Source organism: Sus scrofa, chromosome 16 (genome assembly GCF_054392235.1).
Source record: "Sus scrofa isolate SSC_HxYL_T2T_F1_AM1 chromosome 16, Sscrofa_HxYL_maternal_Yorkshire_Landrace_v2.0, whole genome shotgun sequence".
Taxonomy (NCBI): Eukaryota; Metazoa; Chordata; class Mammalia; order Artiodactyla; family Suidae; genus Sus; species Sus scrofa.
Window position 1 is genome coordinate 61,915,665 of NC_139398.1, and position 23,390 is coordinate 61,939,054.

Consider the following 23,390-nt stretch of genomic DNA (forward strand, 5'->3'; position numbering starts at 1 on the left):
TTTCGGAAAGACTGTCCAGTAATCTGCCTAGAGGCGTTCAAAGGTGAAACACTTGGCAGGCCCCTTAGTAAAGACCAGGCCACAGAAACAGCCACAGCCACGATTCTGCGATTTCTTGCCCTTCACCCACTGCACTAATCCAAGTTCAGTTAAGTCCCCGAAAGTGACTCACATGTTCTCTTTCTTCACTTCCTCACGCATTCAGCACCACTTCACTGTGTACCTCCTGACACCATGTGGGGCCCGAGAAACAGAGAAGAACGTTTCCATCGTGGCTCAGCGGAAATGAATCAGACTGGGATCCATGAGGATGCAGGTTCAATCCCTGGCCTCACTCAGTGGGTTAAGGATCTGGTGTTGCTGTGAGCTGTGGTTCAGGTTGCAGACGTGGCTCAGATCCCGGGTTGCTGTGACTGTGGCGTAGGCTGGCAGCTGTAGCTCCAATTCGACCCCGATTCTGGGAATTTCCATATGCTGCAGGTTCAGCCCTAAAAACCGAAGGAAGGAAAGGAGGAAGGAAGGAAGGAAGGAAGGAAGGAAGGAAGGAAGAAAGAAAAAAAAAGGGAGGAAGGACGATAGATAAGCTCCCAGGGCCCAGCCAGCCATCAGGGCGGCCATAGCCCAGGAGGGCAAGGAGAGAAGTGGCCAACTCTGAATGCCAGGCTGAAGACAGCTATCCTGGAGCCTGACAAACCTGAAATTCTGAGCGCCCAGAAGAAGGGGATCTAAAGTAGGTGCCAAGATTCCCCCACCCCCACCACACCATCTAGTGGAGCAGAAAAGTCCACGGAGAGATGGTGCCATGTTTCTTCGCTTCCCCAGGGGCCCGAGGAAGTGAAGCCTCTGGATGGATTTTCTAGGTGTTTAGAGCAGAGACTTCAATCTGGCAGCTCTCTGGTCAGTTTATTTAACTTACATAGAATCATTAAGAAATGAGCTACCCATAAGACAAGGATTCCACATTAAAATTTGAATTTTTTTTTCTTTTCTTTTTTTTTTTTCAATTTTTAATCTTTTTCCCATTTCTTGAGCCGTTCCCACTGCATATGGAGGTTCCCAGGCTAGGGGTCGAATTGGAGCCATAGCTGCTGGCCTACGCCAGAGCCGCAGCAACGCTGGATCCAAGCCACATCTGCAACCTACACCACAGTTCACAGCTCACGGCAACGCTGGATCCTTAACCCACTGAGCAAGGCCAGAGATCAAACCCGCAACCTTATGGTTCCCGGTAAGATTCGTTAACCAATGAGCCACGACGGGAACTCCCTCTTTTGCCTTTTTTTTTTTTTTTTTTACTTATTTCGCAGTTCTATTAACTCTTACTAGAATTTGATAGTAACATTGTCTTTCAGAAGCTCTGAAATACACTGTCAATGTCATGCTCTTTTTTTTACCTTTTAACTTTAAAATTTTTTTATTAGAACGTAGTTGACTTACAAAGTTGTGTTAATTTCAGGTGTGTAGCAAAGTAAATCAGTTATACATATACCTATATCCACTCTCTCACTTTTTTTTAAATGATTGGCCATCCGACATTTCTGGGCCCACACTCCAGCTTGTGTAATTGTTTGGGGTCCCCCAGTCCTGTTCAGTTCCCCCAGTTCCTGCTTCACTGATTTGTGCTTCATTCAGTATGTTTCTATCTGGATCTCCTAAACATTTGCATTTCTAATCCCTATTAAAATACTGCATTGTCTCCCTCCTCAAGTGGTTTCCGAAACATTAAAGATATATATTGGAGTTCCCGTCGTGGCTCAGTGGTTGACGAATCCGACTAGAAACCATGAGGTTGCAGGTTCGATCCCTGGCCTTGCTCAGTGGGTTAAGGATCCGGCGTTGCCGTGAGCTGTGGTGTAGGTTGCAGACGTGGCTTGGATCCCCCGTTGCTGTGGCTGTGGTGTAGGCCGGCGGCTACAGCTCTGATTGGACCCCTAGCCTGGGAACCTCCATATGCCATGGGTGCAACCCTAGAAGAGACAAAAAGACCCCAAAATAAACAAATAAATTAATTAATTAAAAATAAAATAAATATATATATGGTGATATAAAATACACGTAATCTAGTTGGGTTCCCCCCATCAGACTACAAACGTCATATACGCATTTCTTGACCACTGTTACCCGTTTTCTCTCTGTATTTCTCCTGATTCCTTTTGCCCTCTCCCTCTAGTGAGCCAATTCTTTTAAAAACAGCCAGTGACTGTTACCAAATGCTTTCACAAAACCAGTGGTAACATTTACCAGAAGTTTCCTCTGGGTGACACACCTCACTTGCTTTCCAAACAATCGGCTACAACAGGGACCAGATATTTTTCAAAGTAGCTGCTTCACGGGACGTGCCCTTTATTTTTCACTTGCTGGTGTTTGTAGATCTTCTGTCAGTGGGAAATGTAGTTGCGTTTGTTTCTCCAGTAACTGGCAAGATTGGTGAGGGAGGGGGAGAGAAAAGGGGCGTGTGGCCAACTTGTGCTATGGCACACCTACGGGGTGCCAGGCCCAGGGCTGGCATTCTGGCCACCCTGAGTACCTCTCACCTTTTCTGAGTCTCAGTTTCCTCATTTCAATGGTAGGGGTAGAAGGAATTGGAACATGACCCATTGGTCTATGAGAGAGCATCTTTTCCAATTAGCTTCGTGTTGTATCGTCCAATTGGAAACTGAGGCACAGAGAGATTATGAAACTTGCCCATGGTCACACAGCAATGAAACAGGGACCTAAGCGTCTGTTCCCCTAATCCCCCCAGTGTTCCTTCCCTTATGCTGGTGTTTTCCATACATTGGTTGTTCATGTATCCATTTCATAATGCTGTATGATCTTTTATAAAATGATACAGCTGAGGAGTTCCCATCACGGTGCTGTGGAAACAAATCCAACTAGGAGCCATGAAGTTGCAGGTTCAATCCCTGGCCCCACCCACTGGGTTAAGGATCTGACATTGCTGTGAGCTATGGTGTAGATCACAGACACGGCTTGGATCCTGCATGGCTGAGGCTGTGGTGTAGGCCAGCAGCTATAACTCTAATTTGACCCCAGCCTGGGAACCTCCATATGTCACAGGTGCGGCCCTAAAAAAATAAATAAATAAAATGGTACAGTTGATAATTTTTTAAATCAATTTGCTCTGTTTTACAACTTTGTAGCATCACCATAGATGGAAAACCATGATCATTTGACATGAACAAATTTAACTGCACAAATTCATTAAAACACAGAAAACTTATTAATAAATTCTAGCTTGATACTGTCGCCAGTAAAAAGAGGGTTAGCAATTGCTAGGAGAGAAATTAAAGACAGACAAGCCCCTCACTGAACTCTTTCCCTTGATCTAATTTGACAAATGAGAAGAAAATGGAACTGGAAGTAGCTTCCCCTGGGTAAGCCCGATGCCCTTGAATGTCACCTATGTGTGCCATGACACCCACGAATCACCTCTTCCCACTGAGGTGAGCCCACTGCCTCCAAAGAGCTCCAGGCTGGCTCTGGGGACGGCGGAGACCGTGTCCTTCAGTGCATGACACAGAGCTCCTGCTCTTTGCCAAAGGGATGTATTGTTACAACCATCAGGAGTACACAGAGGCTCCGGCAGTGGGGCTGTCAGTGACCTGCTCCCAGCGGGTCCAAAGTGCCCTCTGAACCAAGTCCACCAATTGGTCACAGCATTATGGAAGGCTCAGACCAGACAGAAAACTCAAAGTCAAAACCCAAAACAACAACAACCAAGGAAATCACCCCTCACGATCCAACCTCTTTACTTAAGACAAAAGCAGAGCTTCCCCCCGCCACCCCGAACCCGGAGGTGGGGCGGTGGAAGACACCGACTGGTCTAGAGACACCTGTGGACCAGCCTGGTCGCCACTCTCACGCTTCTGGGATCTTTCTTCCCTCCTTTGCTGTGAACTTTCTGTCCTACTCAGTAATTAGTCCTGGCAGCCTCAGATTGGCTCTTTTGTTTTCATAATTCATTTACTTTTGATGATATCATAAAGCGTGTATAAATTTCACCCCCTGCTCCCCTAACATCCTGGCCCCACGCCCACATCCACTAATACAAAGACACTAATTGCTCCTGGCTCTAGTGCCAGGCGCTTTGAAAACATCTTTGCCTAATGGATGGAATTAACCTTGTTTAACGTACAAATCGGCAGCCTAATTTGCCATGAATCCCGACTCTGTGGCTCCACACACCGAGGCTGGGAGGAAACGGCTTCCTATTCTGCTCTAGCCACACTGGGAAAGAAAATCAGGGGTACCAGCCTTAGCCACACCTCCCTCTCGGCTCTGCTCTCCTCCTCCTGTGATGGAAGGAGGTGATATTTGAGTAGATATTTGTTCATGGCGCAACCCATTTGATGAAATCATAGTCCCCAGCTACGATGCCAGGCGGGATCTCCCAGAGACCACTAAACAGAAAAACTCGCAGATCAACTGAAGATGCTTGAAGCACATGGTTTATTAAATCTTGAAAACATTCAAAGAGAAGCCAGAGGAAAGAGCTGGGGTTGGTAAACGCACTTAGTACAGGCAGCAGCGGCTCACAGGAATACACCATATGAATCCTGGGTTATGCGATGTGTCTCTCTCTCTGCCTTGTCAGCCTATTCCTCTAATGGTTATAAAGACCAGAAATGAGGTCGGGCAAGCAGGCTCAGCAGGTGGAAGATGCCCGGAGCCACCTCGTGGCTGTTCCATCAGAGAACTGCGGCACCAGTTCTGCCAAGCCCAAGTCCTGCCTGACCGCTCAGCCAGCTGAGCGTGGTGGCTTCTATCCCAGCATCTTGGACACAAGACACATTTGGCCAGAATGGGTGTCACTAGCGGTGGGCAATTGAAGACTTCGTGAACACTGAGTGCCCGCGGATATTTACTGTTTTTGAGGCTTCTTGGCCTCTTCCCTCCATCCCACCCAGGCTCACACCCGGATGTTCTTGTCACTTCTTCTGGGTCTTCTGGTGAGCGCAGCTCACCAACTACTTGCTCACTCACTATTCTGACTTAGTTTCATCTCGTCACCTTATTTCTTTCTCTTGTTCTCAGCAAAGCAGAATTGGAAGTCCTTAAATCAAGCAGGAAACACACAAAACAAGACCTGAACGCCCATCTGGAGCTGCCTGAGGGAAGATCTGGAGAGAGGATTCCAGAAGAGGGAGACAGTCTCGATTGACCCAGTCCGACCCACAGCCCTAGTGTCAGGCATCCAGCAGCTCTGTCCAGTACAGAAAGGTCATGGTAAAGAGCAAGCCTGGGACTCAGATGTATCTGGGTTAGACTCCTGGTTCTATTGCTTCCCAGCTGTGTGACCTGCAGCAGGTGACCTCCCTCTCTGAGCTTCTGTTTCTGCGGGAGGAAAAGGGAAAGAGGAATCATTATGTTGAGATTTGGGGAAATACATGCGAAGGGGTCCACATATTATGGAACTGTCTTTGGCACCTCTCTCTAGAATATTTGGTTTTGGATCCTGGCTCCGTGTGCTTTTAAGTCATCAAATCGGTTCATTCATTCACTGAGCAAAGGCTTACTGAGCTCCACATGGGTCAGGTGCTGTTCTAGGCACTGAAGATGCACCAATGATCAAAGCCAAGTGCTGGTCCCCAGAGCTTCCATTCCAGGGGGTGGAGCAGATAAAAATCCAAAGAACAAGAAAATCTATAGGTGGTTGCATGGTGAGAAGGTTTAAACAAAGCAGGGAAGACAAAGGGCCAGATCAGTCAGGGGGGGTGGGGTAGCTTTTGATCTGGGAAAGCCCACACGGATAAGATACGATGGGAATGGGGGACACTGGGGGAAGGACCCAATGCCTGACTTGGGAAGAAGTGTTTCAGACAAGGGCAAAAGCACGTGCAAAGTTCCTGAGTGAGCGGGGAAAAGCTTGGTAGAGTACAAGTTACAGAAAGGAGGCCAGTGTGGCTGGAACCATGGGGGTGTAGATCCTGCAGGACCTGGAGACAGGGAGGTCCCTGAAGGGTCACAATTTGCTGTACAACTTAGAAGGATGCTCTGGCTGCTGTGGGGAGAGTCAGCGGGAGCAAGGTTAGCAGCTAGGGGGCTACGGAGATACCCAGGCACAGGTGGCTCTGATCCGAGTGGCAACAGAGAGCCCAGTTCATATTTACCCCTCAGGGTCTTTGTTTTTTATCATATAATATTTGTTCTACTTCACTTAGCATAATATTCTCCAGATCCATCCATGTTGCTACAAATGGCACTATTTCATTCTTTTTTATGGCTGAGTAATAGTCCATTCTATCTATCTATCTATCTATCTATCTATCTATCTATCTATCTTTCTATCCGTCTATATCACATCATCTTAAATCAATCATCTGTTGATGAGCATTTGGTTTGCTTCCATATCTTGACCATTGTAAATAGTGTTGCTATGTACATGGGGGTGCATGTATCTTTTTGAATTAGAATTTTCATTTTTCCAGCTATATACCCAGGAGTGGGATAGCTGGATCATTTGGTAACTCTATTTGTAGTTTTTTAAGGACTCTCCATACTGTTTTCCATAGTGGCTGCACCAATTTATATTCCCACCAACAATGTAAGAGGGTTCCCTTTTCTCCACACCTTCTCCAGCGTTTATTATTTGTAGACTTATTAATGATGGCCATTCTGACCACTGAGTGGATACCTCATTGTGGCTATCAGGCCATCTTGACATGACAGAAATAAAGCTTAGGGGAAAATGACTCACTGACTATTATTGAGCAAATCAGGGCAGATCACCTGACTGCCCATGATACAGCTTCTTCTGGAAAAAAAAAAAAAATCTCAAATGTGTGTCCTACAAATTGAGAGGCAGGGAGGCCTTGGGTCTTGTTTCCATGTGAAGAGGACAAAGTGCATCAAATGTTGACATCCTGAACTGTCATTGGTTGAGTAGATTTGCAGGTGCCATGGCCCCAGCAGACGCTGCCATTCAGCTAGTGGAACCAGCCACTTTCCATGCAGAGGACTCCCAGGCTGGTTCCCATGTACAGGGAGGCCCCACATTGGGGCCAGGATGGCATGACCCCAACAGCTGGTTGTCCCCTCCTTTTACTCTCTTGCTGAGAATGACCCCGCTGCCTCCTCACCCCAGCCCCCTGTTCCTACGGTTGCCTCATTCTCTACATCAAGGAAGAAATGGGGTGACTACATCAGGAGCCTATCGTTTAGACTTTAGGCCTCACACACAAATCAAAAATATGCACCTCGCACCTGCTACTTCTAGCCTGACCTCACCTTCTTTGGGGGATGAAATGAAGCAAAACAACAGGAGTTCCTGTCGTGACTCAGTGGTTAACAAACCCAGCTAGTATCCATAAGGATGAGGGTTCGATCCTTGGCCCTGCTCAGTGGGTTAAGGGTCCTGTGTTGCTGTGGCTGTGGTGTTGGCCGGCAGCTGCAGCTCCAAGTTGACTTCTGGCCTGGGAACTTTCATGTGCTGCAGGTGCCGTAAAGAGGGGAAAAAAAAAAAATGGAGGAGGAGGCAGATGGGAAGGGTCATTTGCCCAATTGGAAAGTTCTAGAAAGGTGTTTGCAACTGGATGGCCTTTCCCCTGTGCTCAAATTTAGGCCAGCCTCCAGATGCTATGGGATTGTTTGAGTCCTGGTGGTCCCACCCCTCTTTGTAATACTTCTTTATAGCTCAGGGACAGCATTCAACTACCTGGGACTTTGGAACCATAGGCCAAAGCAGTGTCCGGGCATTTTCCCCCGAGGCCTGAGATACACTTACTCAATAGCAACTTAATCCCAGGACTCACTGGCCCACCCACCCAGGCCTGATAGGGACACAGCTTGCTGGCTCTATCATCCCTGAGCTCCCGTGACTGCAGGATGATCCAGGCAGGCTCAGGACACATGGGAGGTGTTCTATAACTTTTCATTGACTAGATCAATGAAGGCTCTCAGAGAGCTTGTAGATAAATGGGCTTAGCTTGTGGAGGCAGATGGAGAAACACTGAAGTGTAGGCTTCTACCAACAATTGCACACCCTAGAGAAAGTCTCTGGATCTAAAACTGTGGCACGTCCCTCATGCCAGGAGCTGTGCTAAGCACTGTACATGTATTGCACTGAGGGAGAGGGTTTTCTTCACCACCACTGCCAGCTTAAGGCACCTTCATCCTTGAGTGGTGCTCTTTAATATCAGACCAAGCCCCTCCTCCCCCCTCCTCCTTCCCACCCCTTCACGCCGCCACTGCAGGTTCAAAGCTGGCAAAGGACAGTAAATATATAGACAGAGGCTCCCAGCCCTGAGCTGCAAATCAGCAAGGAGAAGGCAGCCTGGGGGGAAAAAAAAAGGATCCCATGCCTATACCAACCTGGCGGCCAGCCAGGCTAGTGTGCACTGCCAGGCAGGAGAGGAAACAGCGTGGGAATCGGTGGCTGCTGGTTGGGTTTCCATCCCAGCTCCGCCCCTTGCCAGTTGCATGGCCTTCGATAACCTGCTGTCTCATTCAAGACTTTGGTTTCTTCATCTAAATACTACGGTTCAAGTCTTTACCTTGACATAATGGAGATAACATGTCTATTTTATTTTATTTTATTTTATTTTATTTTTGCCTGTTTGCCTTTCCTAGGGCCACTGCAGCAGCATATGGAGGTTCCCAGGCTAGGGGTCTCATTGGAGCTGTAGCCACGGGCCTACACCAGAGCCACAGCAACGCGGGATCCGAGCCACCTCTGCAACCTACACCACAGCTCACAGCAACGCCGGATCCTTAACCCACTGAGCAAAGCCATGGTTCCTAGTCAGATTTGTTAACCACTGTGCCACGACAGAACTCCTAGATTTCTTTAGTTTTTACCTAATGCCCTTTTTCTGTAGCAGGATCCCATCCACAGTACAACGTGGTCGTGCCCATGTGGTCACCATGCCTCCTTAGGCTCCTCTTGGTGGAGACAGCTCCTCTGACTTTCCTTATTCATGTCATCTTGACAGGTTTGAGGAGCCCTGGGTCGATAGTTTGTAGAAGGTCCTTCAATGGAGATTGATCAGACATTTTTCTCATGATTACACTGGAATTATGGGCCCTAGGGAGAAAGACCGCAGAGGTAAATGCCATTCTCACCACATCTATCCAGGGTACATACTGTCAGCATGACTTATTGTTGGAGTTGACCTCGATCAACCGGCAGCGGTAGTGTATCTGCTAGAAAATTCTATAGATTTTAGCAAGCAAATTGTGTCATGTATTAATTCTCAAAGTATTATATGGAATACTTTCTCCACCCTAAAAATATCTCCTGTGCTTCATCTTTTAGTCCTCCCTCAAACCCCAGAACCCCTAGGAACCACTGATCTGTTTATTGTTTAGGTGGCTTGCATTTTCTAGAGTGCCATATAAATGGAACCATACAGTGCATAGCTTTTTAGACTGTTTCTTTCAGGAAGCCCTATACATTTAGGATTCACCCACGTCTTTACATGACTGAACAGCCTTTAACCCCTTTATTACTGAAAAATATTCCATGGTATAAATGTACCACAGTTTGCTTATCCATTCACCTACTGTAGGATATTTTAGCAGCTTCCAACTTTTGGAATGGGATGTCTCTGTGTAGGACTTTGAATTTTAAGGGAGTGATCCAAAGATGCCAGATCAATTGAGATAAATTCTGATTGCATCATTAGCGCCATCCTGTGGCCACCAACAGTGGTATCAACTATTTCTATAAAAACCTTGGACTCGCTGTAGTTTCCATTGTCCACTCATTTTCCATGTGTTGGTTCTCCAGTCTTGCCATGGAATGTGTGGGGTTCCAAGAGCTCTTCGTTTCCTTGTCTGCTTGAATTCACACGTATTGTTTCTCCCCATCCTCTCCCCACTTGTACCCACTAGTTTGTTCTCCATATTTGTGAGTCTACTTCTTTTTGTTATACTCACTAGTTTGTTGTATTTTTTTTAGATTTCACATGTAGGTGATATCATACAATTTGTCTTTGTCTGATTTCTTTCACTTGAATCATAATACCCTTCAAGTCCATCCATGTTGCTGCAAATGGCGAAATTTTGTTCTTTTTATGACTGAGTAATATTCCATCTCACACACAGACACACACACACACACACACACACACACACACACACATACCATAGTTTCCTTATCCATTCATCCGTTGATGGACACTCAGGTTGCTTTCATATCTTGATTGTAAATAATGCTGCTGTAAACTACTGGGGTTCATGAATCTTCTCACATTAGTGTTTTTGTTTTCTTGGATATATGTACCCAGGAGTAGAATTGCTGGGTCATGTGGCAGTTCTATTTTTAGGTGTTTGAGAAACTTTCATACTGTTTCCAACAGTGACTGCACCAACTTACATGCCCACCGACAGTGTAGGAAGGTTCCATTTTCTCTACAGCCTCACCAACATTTGTTACTTGTGTTCTTTTTGATGATAACCATTCTGACAGGTGTGAGGTTATATCTCATTGTGGTTTCGATTTGCATTTCCCTGATGATCAGTGATGTTGAGCATCTTTTCATGCGCCTGTTGGCCATCTGCTTTTCCTCTTTAGAAAAATGTCTAGTCAGGTCTCTTGCCCATTTTTTAATTGAATTATTTGATGTTTTTGATGCTGAGTTGTATGGGTTGTATATGTTGGATACCAGCCCCTTTATCAGTCCTATCATTTGCCAATATTTTCTCCCATTCAGTAGGCTGTCTCTTTTGTCTCTGGTTTCCTTTGATATCTGATAGCCAGTTACTTGACGTTTTTGAGCTCACTTGCTCCTCCGTAAAATGCGACTGCTCATCTCCAGCTCAAAATCCTCCATATGTGAGGATTCAGTGAGATCACTAACCAAAGGGTAGGAAGGGGGACCCAGGAGACCGTGGCGGGCACAGAGCCTGCACTGGGCCCTTTCCGCTGCACTGCACCAGGGAGGGGGCCCCATGAGAGGCCAGGCCACGTCCATCCAGCCTAAAGCCCAGGCCTAGCAGTTGTGGGGAAACTCAGCCCACTTTCCTGACACTCTTCAACCCACTGCTTGGCTTTTCTCCTCTGGAGGAACCACACCCGGAGCAGGGGAGCAATTGGGTCAACATGACCTAGGACAGAGCCTGCTGTAAAGTCAACAAGGACAAGGAATTTTGCAATGACGAAACCAACAGTCTTTTAAGCAGGATCCAGCAGTCTGGAGGTGAGGAGCATTCTGTCCTGGCCTCCCTGAGCCCACTGGGGGCTCTTCTCCCATCTGGGGAGGCAGATTGTATCAGAGGAAAGGCAAGGGCTTTAGCATGAGGCACAATGATGTTCAAATCCTGGGCTTTCTAACTACTGGTTGTGTTATCTTGGATGAGCTCCTTTACCTTTTTTTTTTTTTTTTTGCTTTTTAGGGTCACACCCACGGCACACGGAGTTTCCCAGACTAGGGGTCGAATCGGGACTGTAGCCGCTGGCCTACATACACCACAGCCACAGCAACGCAGGATCCCAGCCAAATCTGCAACCTACACCACAGCTCACGGCAGCGCCGGATCCTTGACCCACTGAACGAGGCCAGGGATCGAACCCCCATCCTCATGGATACTAGTCAGATTCATTTCCACTGAGCCACGACGGGAAGTCCTCCTTTACCTTTCTGAGCCTCTCTTTCCTCATCTGTAGAATGGGCTGCAGATATACCTACCTTCCAATATGCCATGAAGATCACATGTGTTAATGCAAGAGCAGATGCTCATAAAGACCACTTCTCTTTATTGTAATTCTTCCCCCAAGTCCAGGTCTCAGCCCACCTGCCGAGTTCCCTGCCCCTCCCCTGCCCCCAAACTCTGCTAGTTCCAGCGTCACGTGCCGGGCCCATTGGGAAGGGTGGCATTGTCCAGAGCAGCAGAGTGCTACCCAGGAGATAGCTCTTGGGTCCCACAAGTGCATCTGGGTCCCAGGAGCCCCACTCACAGCTCTCTCCGTGGACCCCGATGGGAAGGGCATAGGGCAGACTCTGGTAAAAAGTCTTCAGGAGAGAAAACGAAAACGGACTCTTCTAAGGAAGAAGTGCCATCCTTAGAGAAAAAGATCCCTTTCTATTTTGGTCTCAACAAGTTAGGAACAGCCAGGCTCTCGGCCCAAGCAAACTATGCTGGTGCTGCTCCTTTATCACGATTCATCTTTCAGCAAATAATTACTTTCCCTCCAGGCACCCTCATCTCAACCTTCTAATTATACTATTGTTGGTTCGATGTCAACTGAACAATAAATCAAAAGTGGGGCAGCAAGGCTGACGCAATATGTGCTGAGGAGGGAGTCATGGGGGGCACGGGGCATCGGGTCAGGCACAGAGTGAGGGCTTGCTCTCTCTTTTTCTCACTTTTGCCTCAGAACAAGCTTCCTTGTCTCTGTGAATTCTGTTCGCTCTGGGATCCTGATCTGGGCTGTGAGTCACCCAAATCCTCTGCCTCTGAAATGAAGGGGACTGCATTTGTAAACCTTTCCCTCCAAGAGGTCTGGAGAGAATTTAATGAATGACACTGATTATAAAATACTTGCAAATACATGGATAATGAAAAATTTCACATAAACTTTGTCTCTGGTGGCAATTAGCTGCCTTCTGAATTTTTGCTGCATGCAAAAGCCAAGTTCTCCATTAGAGAAAAAAAGAGGGCAGTTTTTATTTTAATATTTTGTTTTGTTTTGTTTACCTTTTTTCTAGGGCCGCTTCCAAGGCATATGGAGATTCCCAGGCTAGGGGTCGAATCAGAGCTGTAGCCACCGGCCTACACCAGAGCCACAGCAACGCAAGATCCGAGCCGCCTCTGCAACCTACACCACAGCTAACGGCAACGCCGGATCCTTAACCCACTGAGCAAGGCCAGGGATCGAACCCGCAACCTCATGGTTCCTAGTCAGATTCGTTAACCACTGCGCCACGATGGGAACTCCTACCTTTTTTTTTTTTTTTAAGGGCCCTACCTGAGGTATATGGAAGTTCCCAGGCTAGGGGTCTAATCGGAACTACAGCTGCCGGCCTACACCATAGCCGAGGGAACGCCAGATCCAAGCCGCATCTTCAACCTACACCACAGCTCATGGAGACGACAGATCCTTAACCCACTGAGAGAGGCCAGGGATCAAACCCGCATCCTCATGGATCCTGGTCTGGTTCTTAACCTGCTGAGCCACGATGGGAACTCCTACTGTACTTTGTTTCATTCCATTCCATTTTATTTTATTTTCTGTTACTGAGGGAGGATAAGTAGGTGGTTCTAGAAGGGATTCAGGGCATGTGGGGCTAACTCTCATTTCAGTTCCATCTAATGTGTTCATTGACATGCCCAGTCAACTTGGCCATGGCGCTTACATCCTAGTGGGGAAGACAGAAGCTCTTTCTGATCTGTCACAGCACAACAGACCATGGCAGAAGCCTTGGAAGGTGCAGAGGGTATGCAGGGCAGAGAGTGACCTGCTCTGCATACGCCGCAGTGTGTTTCTCTAATTTTTTTTGAAAGCCAAGTCTATGTATACACTGGATCAAAGTCCAGTATGAGTCAGTTTAGTCAGCATTTTCAATTTAGTTTTAAAAATATGCCCTGACACCTGCTGGATACCATGCCCTGTGCCAGGTGCAGGGGATGGACACAGAAGGAAGATACCGTCTTGGCCTCAAGGAGCTTCCCTGAAAAGGGGGCAGCAGATATGAAGACAGATAATCATGATGTAAGCTGGTGAGTGCTGTGTTTGAGGTGTGTAAAGAATATTTAGCAAGAGTAGTAACTGATTGGGAAGTAGTCATGGTCACCAAATTGACCTTCTGTCCTTTAGCTTCAGAAAACAAGGGGACTCAGTGTGCCAGTGATAGTACTTTCCTTCTTAAACCCACAGTTTATTGAACAATTGTTATGAACCAGACACTGTGATAATCACTTTTCTGTTAACTCACTTAGTCCTTATAGAAACCCTGTGGGGTAATAAAAAATAGGAAAGTGACTCAACATCATGTCATTAGGGGATTGCAAATTAAAACAACAATATCACTACACACCCACTTGAACGGCCAAAATCCAGGATGCTGACAACACCAAATGCTAATGACGATATGGAGCAACAGGAACTCTTATTCATGGCTGGTGGGAATGCACAATGGTGCAGCCACTTTGGAAGACAATTTGGTGGTTTCTTACAAGGTAAACATACTCTTACCATATGATCCAGCAGTGCCCTCCTTGGTATTTGTTTGAATGGGTTGAAAACTTATGTCTGCACAAATATCTACACATCTTTGTATAGAGTAGCTTTATTCATAATTGCCCCAACCGGGAAGCAATCAAGATATCCTTCAGTAGGTGAATGGTACATCCAGATAATGAGATATTGTTCAGGGCTAAAAGGGAATGAGCTATCAAGCCATGAAAAAACACAGAGATGTTAAAATGCTTTTATTGGGTGAAAGGAGCTAATCTGAAAAGGCTACATATGGTATGATTTCAAAGATGTGACATTCTGGAAAAGGCAAAACTATGAAAAGAGTAAAAAGATCAGTGGTTGTTGGCAGGGATTGGGGGAAGAGGAATAGCAGAGCATAGAGGATTTTTAGGGCAATGAAACTGCTCTGTATGATGCTCTAATGGTGGATACATGATTTGTCCAAACGCATAGACTGTACACCACCAAGAGCAAACTGTAAGTAGATTATGGACTCTGGGTGGTGATGATGTGTCAGTGCAGGTTCATGAATTGTAACAAATGGCCCCCTTTTTGGGGGATGTGCCTAGCTGGGGGAGGCTGTACACATGGAAGGGCAGGAGGTACCTGTAAGAGAAAATCTCTCTACTTTCTGCTCAGTTTTGCTGTGAACCTAAAGCTGCTCTAAAAAATAAAGCCTATTCAAAAGAGGGAACTGGGGCATTCCCGCTGTGACTCATCAAATTAGGAAACCGACTGGTATTCATGAGGTTGTAGATTCGATCCCTGACCTTGCTTGGTGGGTTAAGGATCTGGCCTTGTCATGAGCTGCAGTGTAGGTCGAAGATGCAGCTAATTTGACCCCTGGCCTAGGAACTCCCATATGCTGCAGGTGTGCCCCCCCCCCAAAAAAAAAGAAGAAGAAGAAGAAAAATAAGAAAATAAGCAGTTTACTCATGGCTCAGCAGGTTAAGGATCCAGCATTGTCATGGGTTCGATCCCTGGCAAGGGAACTTCTGCATGCCATGAGCGTGGCCAAAAAAAAAAAAAAAAAAAAAGGAAAATGAGGGGAGTTCCCGTCGTGGCTCAGTGGTAAATGAATCCAAATAGGAACCATGAAGTTGTGGGTTCGATCCCTGGCCTTGCTCAGTGGGTTAAGGATCCGGTGTTGCCGTGAGCTGTGGTATAGGTCGAAGATGCGGCTTGGATCCCGCGTAGCTGTGGCTCTGGCGTAGGCCGGTGGCTACAGCTCCAATTAGACCCCTAGCATGGGAACCTCCATATGCCGCCGGAGCGGCTCAAGAAATGGCAAAATGACAAAAAAAAAGGAAAATGAGAATATAATTGCCATTCACGGGCACTGAGGCTATGTCCCAGGCAGTGGGTTATGGGCTTTGGACTTACTCTGGGTACTGGGAGCACTATCTCCTTACACTGCAGAGCAATCACAATCACGCCTTTCAAGGATAAATGAAGAAACTTGTCCAGGTCCTCACAGGAGGAGCTGGATCCAATCTTCTGACTCAAGCTGACTCAGTTCTGACTCCAGAACTCATGCCATTTAACCCCTGTGCTAGTCTTACTTTGAAGTCCAGACATGGCCATAGCTTCCTGTTTGGAATAGCCTGTGGCTGGTCCATCCAACACTGGTAGAACCACATATTTTACTTGATCATTCATTCATTCATTCATTGCTTTGATGGACAAATGTCTGGCTCCCTATGCAAAGGCCCGGGATTCGATGGAATGTTCCTTTTCGCTGTCTCGAGCAGCAGGAAACTTGAAAGACCTGTTCTTCTACCCCTGGTTCTGGCCTCCGGAGAACACTGGACGTGAAGCACTGGCATTTTAGCCAGCCAGCACAATGAGGGACCCCATACACAAGTCTTACTGGAGCATTCGGATGTGTGAAAAAAATCCCCTAAATGAAATGGCCTAGTGCCAGAGAATACCAAGAAATATATATCATATGAAGTGCCTGGCACAGTTGCAAACCAATGAACCATCAATTCTAAATGAAGGTGCACGTTTGCCCTGAAGGGCTGGTCCTGGGCTGAGCCAAGGTAAGTTTAAGGGAGGAAGCAGGGTAGAGACAGTTCTTCCCCTCCACCCCCAGGAGCCAATCTTTTGGTCAGAATTTGCCAGATCAAGGTTTTAATTCTCTCTTCATTTTGGCTGTAACCAGCTGACTGGTATTATGCTTGTAGTCATAGAATCCTGGTCGCCTGTGCAGATCGTGGATACGTAAACAAGGCCAAGAAGTCAACTTCGAAGTCCACGTGGGGCTCTAATATGCCCTGGATAGTTGTTTACAGTTACTTGGAGTGTTATCATCTCTCCCCCTTTCAATACCATGCAGAACTCACTCCCCAGTGTCCATATACCCTGACTGCCCTCACTTCCTAGCTGTGTGATCTGGGGGAGATGACTTAACCTCTCTGGGCTTCCATCTTGTCATCTGTATAACTGAGAGTGTAATGATCCTCCTGAGATAGTGGTCAGGATTCAATAATGTAATAAATTGGCTCAACCATTCTCATTGCTATCATACTGGGATGAAACGGATGAGGTATCTACATTTTTGCTCCTGAGAACCCCAGAAGACAAGATGGATGGCCAGGCTTGAAGAAGCTATGTAGGAGTCATGACATAGCTTGTTGTCCCAGTTGTTGCCCTGGGATAACTGGGAGCCCAGGAGAAAGGATTCACTGGGTCTGGCTGTACCAGTGGTTTCCTTGCAATGAGTTCCAGAAGGAAGGACCGTGGTTGTTCATCTTCCTTTCCCCAAAACCAAGTGCAGTTTCCTGCACAGAGTAGATGCCCAATAGATACCTGCAATCCAATGGAATTCAGTTCTGGACTTTAGTTTCCTTGTGGCGTGGACCATGTCGGGTCCATCATTACATCCCCGCAGGGCTTTGCCTGCTGAATGAATGAATGAGTCAGCACTGCTCACCTTCTGTGAGATGGATGGCATGACCTTCAGGGTAAGCACAGGTACAAGAACTCGAGTAAGGGAGCTCCAGTAGTGGCTCGGCGGATACGAATCTGACTAGCATCCATGAGGACACAGGTTCAGTCCCTAGCCTCACTCAGCAGGTTGAGGATCCAGCGTTGCTGTGAGCTGTGGTGTAGGTCGAAGATGTGGCTCTGATCTAGCGTTGCTGTGGCTGTGGTGTAACCCAGTGGCTACAGCTCTGATTCAACCCTTAGCCTGGGAACCTCCGTATGCCATGGGTGTGGCCCTAAAAAGACAAAAAAAAAAAAAAGAACTCGAGTTAGTAGCACATTGCATCCTAGAGAGAAGACATTTATGTTGGTAATTGAACTCATTTACATGAGCGTGTATTTCCCATATCTGGATCTGTTCGGCCACACAGCATGTCGAGTGGAGGCATTGGGCACACGTGGGTCCACAGTCAAACTCTCTCTTTTACAGGATCCCTGACTTGGTTTCCTCACCTGCAAAGTGCGGATAGTGATAGATGTTTCATAAATCCAAGGATTCAATAAGACCCTTCTGTGACTGGCACATAAAAGCATTTTTACTTGCCAGGTACATTTACGAAGGGGCCCTGGCTGATTCTGGAACAAAAAGAGGGCCAAACACAGCCACTGCCCAGAAACTCAACATGTGGGGAGGGAGATGGATGAGAGAAGAAGCGAGTCTCACACCAGCCAGGATGAAGGATGGCTTGTCTCGCCTTCTCCAACCTGTGAACTTAATACAAACATAGGGGGGAAAATTTTTTATGGAAAATCTACCACCATATTATATTTTCATTTTTGGATATCAGAGAAGATCAAAATAGGAAAAATGTTTCTCTGAGCAATTACAAAAAAGAATAAACCTTACAAAATATCCACATAGGGCTGAGGAAATAGAAAACGTGAGCAACCTTGAGACTGGGGCATCAGCAAACAGGACCTCTGCGCTGAACTTTGCAGGGTGGCTTAGAAATTAAGAGGTGGGAGGGGAGGGGACAGCATGAACCTAGGCTGGGAAGTGAGACCTGGCAAGAAATGCAGGGTGAGGACCATGAGCCTTTGGTGGAGGATATTCTGTGCACTGTGGTCACAGAGCTGCCAAAGTCTCCAGGAAGAGCTAGCAGTCCCCAGGTTCAAATCCCAGCTCTGCCACTTTCAGGCAAACCTGGACCAGCCATTTCATGCTCTCTGAGCTCCTGTCTTTATGTAGACAACAGGAATAGAAGTACTTCCAGTTGTGACAGGGATTGCATAAGAAAAACCTTGTGACCGCCTGCAAGACGGGGTCTGACACACAGGAAGTGGGAATTTGATGTTAGATCCCATTCCCAGAGTTGGCCTTCATCTACTCCCACTCCCCAACAAGCAGAAATCTGAACAATTCTGGAGTTCCTGTTGTGGCTCAGCAGATTAAGAACCCGACTAGTATCCATGAGGATGCAGGTTCCATCCTTGTCCTCACTCAGTGGGTTAAGGATCCAGCATTGCTGCAAGCTGCAGCTTAGGCCACAGATGTGGCTCAGATCCTGCGTTGCTGTGGCTGTGGTGCAGGCCAGCAGCTGCAGCTCTGATTCGACCCCTAGCCTGGGAACTTCCATATGCTGCAGGTGCGGCCATAGAAAGAAAAATAAAAGAGGGAAAAAGAAATCTTCACAATTCCAGTGTAGGAGGCTGAGCTGCGGGAGGTGGAGAGAACCTCCAGGCAGGAAGTCAGGAAGGGGTATTTTCTCATTCTCCATACACTGGGCACAAGGACCGGAGCCCTGCAATGAAGGTCATGAGCGAGGAGCCACGTGGGCTCATCCTTTATGCGGCGCAGCCCTCACTTCCACTCCCCTGCACCAGGCGGTGGTGTTGCCAATCCACGGAATAAAAGGATGCCCTTGGCATTGGTATTTCTCTGCCCCGTATCCTTGGTTTCCGGGATTCTTCTGATCCCCTCCCTCCCCCCATTCTTCATCTCCTGGACCCCAGGCACCTTTCCACCCGCCTCGCCTTGCCAAAACCATCAGATATCGCTGTCATGTGAAGTAGGCAGGCCGCCAGCTGGTCAGCGCTTACACAATCCGTGGCGCCTACTTAAAGTGTCTGAGAGACTCACCACTCCGTCAGGACCTGGGGGCAGAGTCATTATCGCTCCTTCTTTCTTTCTTCTCCTTTTTTTTTTTTTTTTGGTCTTGTATAGATACAGTATGAATTGATGTTTTCCTCTGAGTTCCCTCCTCCTCGTTTCTTAAAGGGATACGTGAATCAAACAGTTTCGCGTCATTCAGGCCACTGTGGAGCCCAGACGTGACAAAAGGGCCCGTGGAAAGGATCTGTCGGAGGGGGCTCCGAGGAGGCTGCGTGGCAGGGGCATCGGCTGCACGAGGGCTGGGTGATAAATTTTGTGTAACCTGTTCGTTATGCAGTAAAAGATTCTTGACAACAAAGTGCCTGCCTGGGTTACAAACAGGCTGTTTTTCGGACCCATATTTATTCCATCCCTTACTGTCTTTGTTAAAAGTGAACAGGACACTACTTGCCCTTCGACCGTTTATATTCTAGTAACTTCTAAGAATATGGTTTCCCGAGTTTTGTGGACACTTCTGGGTGTGCCGGGGGGCAGTGGAGAGAGGGGAGTCAAGTTGGGGAGCTGGGGGGTTGCTGGAGAAACTCTCCCAACGCAGGTTTCTGAGGCTGAAGGTGGATGGATCTGAGAGGGTGGGAAGGACCCACCCACCATTCAGAATTTAGGTGGTTAGAACATATTTCCCAGGAAGTCCAGTTGTGGCTCAGCGCGAATGAATCTGACTAGTATCCATGAGGAAGCGGCCTCGCTCAGAGGGTTAAAGAATCTGGCATCGCTGTGAGCTGCAATATAGGTCGCAGATGCAGGATGGATCCTGAGTTGCTATGGCTGTGGCGTAGGCCAGTGGCTACAGATCTGATTCGACCCCTAGCCTGGTTACTTCCAGGTTGCAGGTATGGCCCTAAAAAGACAAAAAAAAAAGTATGTATTTCCCATTTCTCCATTTTTTAAAAGTATGGCCATGCATTAGGGAAGGCAATGAAACATCATGTTGTTTCAAAGAAAACTCACTATGGTTGACTTCTTGTGCAACTGGGATATGCTGATGGCGAAAAGTGGATAATAATAATTCTGTTGGGACAATAGGTGTAAACCTTGGCTGGGCCAGGCAAACGAGGACATAAGACAAGCCCACTGACGTGGCATTTTTGCATAGGTGGAGCAAGGAATAGAGTCTTGCGTGGGCTGTCAAAAAGCCCATCACTAGGAGTTCCCATTGTGGCTTAGGTGGTTAAGGACCTGACATAGTCTCTGTGAGGATTTGAGTTCAATCCCTGGCCTTACTCAGTGGGTTATGGATCTGGTGTTGCTGCAAGCTGCAGCATAGGTTGAAGATGCTGCTTGGATCCCAAGCTGATGTGGCTATGGCCCAGGAAATTCTTTTAGCTGCAGATGTGGCCATAAAAAGATTTTTTAAAAAAAGAAAAGCCAATCATTAAAGTCCAAGCCTCATCCTCCAAGGTGAGCTGCCGGTTTCCCCTTACTCAGAACTTGCTTTTTCTTCCTCTTCTCCAGCAATAAATCAGAAAGACCATGAAAGGTGTTGGGGTCATGTCACCAGCAGTGACAAATGACAGCCCGAAGATTCCTTGCCTCCAAAGCAAAGTCTAGAGAGAACTTTCAGCACTATGCAATATTTAGCTCAATAACTCCTTGTATTTAAAATGATGACAATGTATACATCTAAGGATAACCTGACCCCCTTGCTGTACAGTGGGAAAATAAAAATAAAATAAAATAAAATAAAATAAAATGATGACTTTGAGAAAGTTCCTTTCGTGGCCCAGCAGAAACTAGAATCCATGAGGTTGTAGGTTCGATCCCTGGCCTTGCTCAGTGCGTTAAGGATCCAGTGTTGCCACGAGCTGTGGTGTAGGTTCCCGACGTGGCTCAGATCCTGCATTGCTGTGGGTGTGGTGTAGGCTGATGGCTGTAGCTCCAATTTGACCCCTAGCCTGGGAATGTCCATATGGTGCTTGTGTAGCTCTAAAAAAGCCAAAAAAAAAAAAAAAAAAAAAAAACCTAGGTGTAAATCTACACAAGTTTTACAATTTGCGATAACATACACATAACATAAAATTTACCATGTGAACCGTTTTAAAGTGTAGCATTCAGTGGTATTAAGTATGTTGATATTGGGCAACAATCACCACCATCAATCCGCACAACTTTTCATCTTGGAAAACAGAAACTCTTTCGCCATTAAACCAGAACTCCTCATTCCCTTTCCCCACCAGCCCCTGGCAACCACTATTCCACTTTCTCTGTCTATGAACTTGCTGTTCTAGGGACATCGTATAAGTGGAATCATATAGTATTTGTCCCTTTGTCACTGACATTTCAGTTAGCATAATGACAAGGCTCATCATCTTCCAGCATGTGTCAGAATTTTCTTCTTTAAAAGGCAGATAATTTTAAACCTTTAAAACATTTTCACATTTAAACATTTTCCGCCAAATTTTCAATGTTCATCCAGATGCTAAAATAATCAGTAGCAGGCTTCATGCATCCATTGCTTAATTTTGCAAATTTCCTCAGGCTCCAAGTGCAGCTGATACCAGCTCAAGGTCAACTCATGAATTTGTCTAGAACCCGAATTCGGAAAGTGAAGAAAGCTCATAAAATGGAAAACCTGACATCTTGTGAAACCATCCGTGCACACACTCCAAGAAGAAAGACTGGGCGAGTTAATAAACTTGTGTTTTCTCTTATGGAGACTCCCTGTGGTTCACACACTTGCTGCTCTGAAGCGGTGGCGACTCAAGGTCGATCATGGTACCACACGTAAATCTTCCCAACATTCAAATGCACCTGTTCTGTTTCAAGGACGCAAGGCAAAAGATAAGGTGGCATTTCCCAGGGAAATGTATGTTTAGGGTTGTGGGGTGTGTTATGCACCCAGTCCATAGGGAAACATCCATGGGATACTGAGTTAATACGTTTTGTGTGTGAATTTGACGTGTCGTCTCCTCTGAAGCGCAGGGCCCAGAGCAGGGCCCATTCTTGCCTGGGTCTAAGGGCATCACTGACCAGAAGTGGCAAGTGCTATCCTGGAGGCATTAGCAGTTGCTTGCTTTTCCTTCTATCTCCCTCAGTCCCCCTCAGCCACATCAGACATGCTTACAATCTAAGGAAAATTCCTAGATCTTGTGGTGATAATGAAATGTTTTGAGGACAGGCCACCCAGAAGTCAGCTGGGTCTTGCTCCCTAAATGCCACATCAATTTTGTTCCAGTTTCTCCCTTTCCAGGGCCTGTTGAAGTTCAAAGCATCTTCTTCATCTCCTGGGCATTCATTTCCTTGGGTTTTTACCTCTTTGGGTGCTGTCTCCACTTGGCGCTATATCCTCCCAAGCCAAAACTTTTGAATTTCTCCAAAAGAAAAAGTAAACCAAAATACAGACTTTTTTTTTTTTTTTTTTTTTTACTTTTCACAGACTTTTTCTTTTTTCTTTTCCTTTTCCTTTTTTTTTTTTTTTTTTTTTTTTTTTTTGTCTTTTGTCTTTTTAGAGGCACATGGAGGTTCCCAGGCTCGGGGTCTAATTGGAGCTGTAGCCACCGGCCTACACCACAGCCATAGCAATGCCGAATCCAAGCCACATCTTCGACCTACACCACAGTTCACTGCAATGCCTAATCCTCAACCCACTGAGCAAGGCCAGGGATTGAACCCGCATGCTCATGGATACCAGTCAGGTTCATTAACCACTGAGCCACGACGGGAACTCCACTGACTTTTTCAAGAATTATAAAATAGTAGAATTTACATGAAAAATTTGATTTATGGAACAGAGAGAGAGCGCTGAAGAGATGTTTATATTGTAAAAGTACAAACAACTTCAAATGCAACAGTAGATTGCATGGCTCTTAAAATGCCCTTTGGCCTTTTTATTCTCTGGGGGTGTTTCCGTGACCCGTCGCCCCACTGAGCCCCTGGCGTCCTCCAGGTGATGGACTTGAACTGTTCCTTCCCAGTTCTTCCTGCTTTCATCCCTCTACCGCTCCCATTAGAGCAACCAATTCATTCCTTGTCTTATGTAAAGCCACTTGCTTCCATTCCCATGCCAACACACACACACATGCCTTTGGAGCTTTGAGCCAGCTAGCATCCTGATTTTCAGTGTCTCAACTTCTTCCCATAAACACTTACCAGGGTGTTTCTTCCAAACAAAGGCAGGTCCCTCCCTTAGAAGCATTCTAATGGGAATGGTAGGAA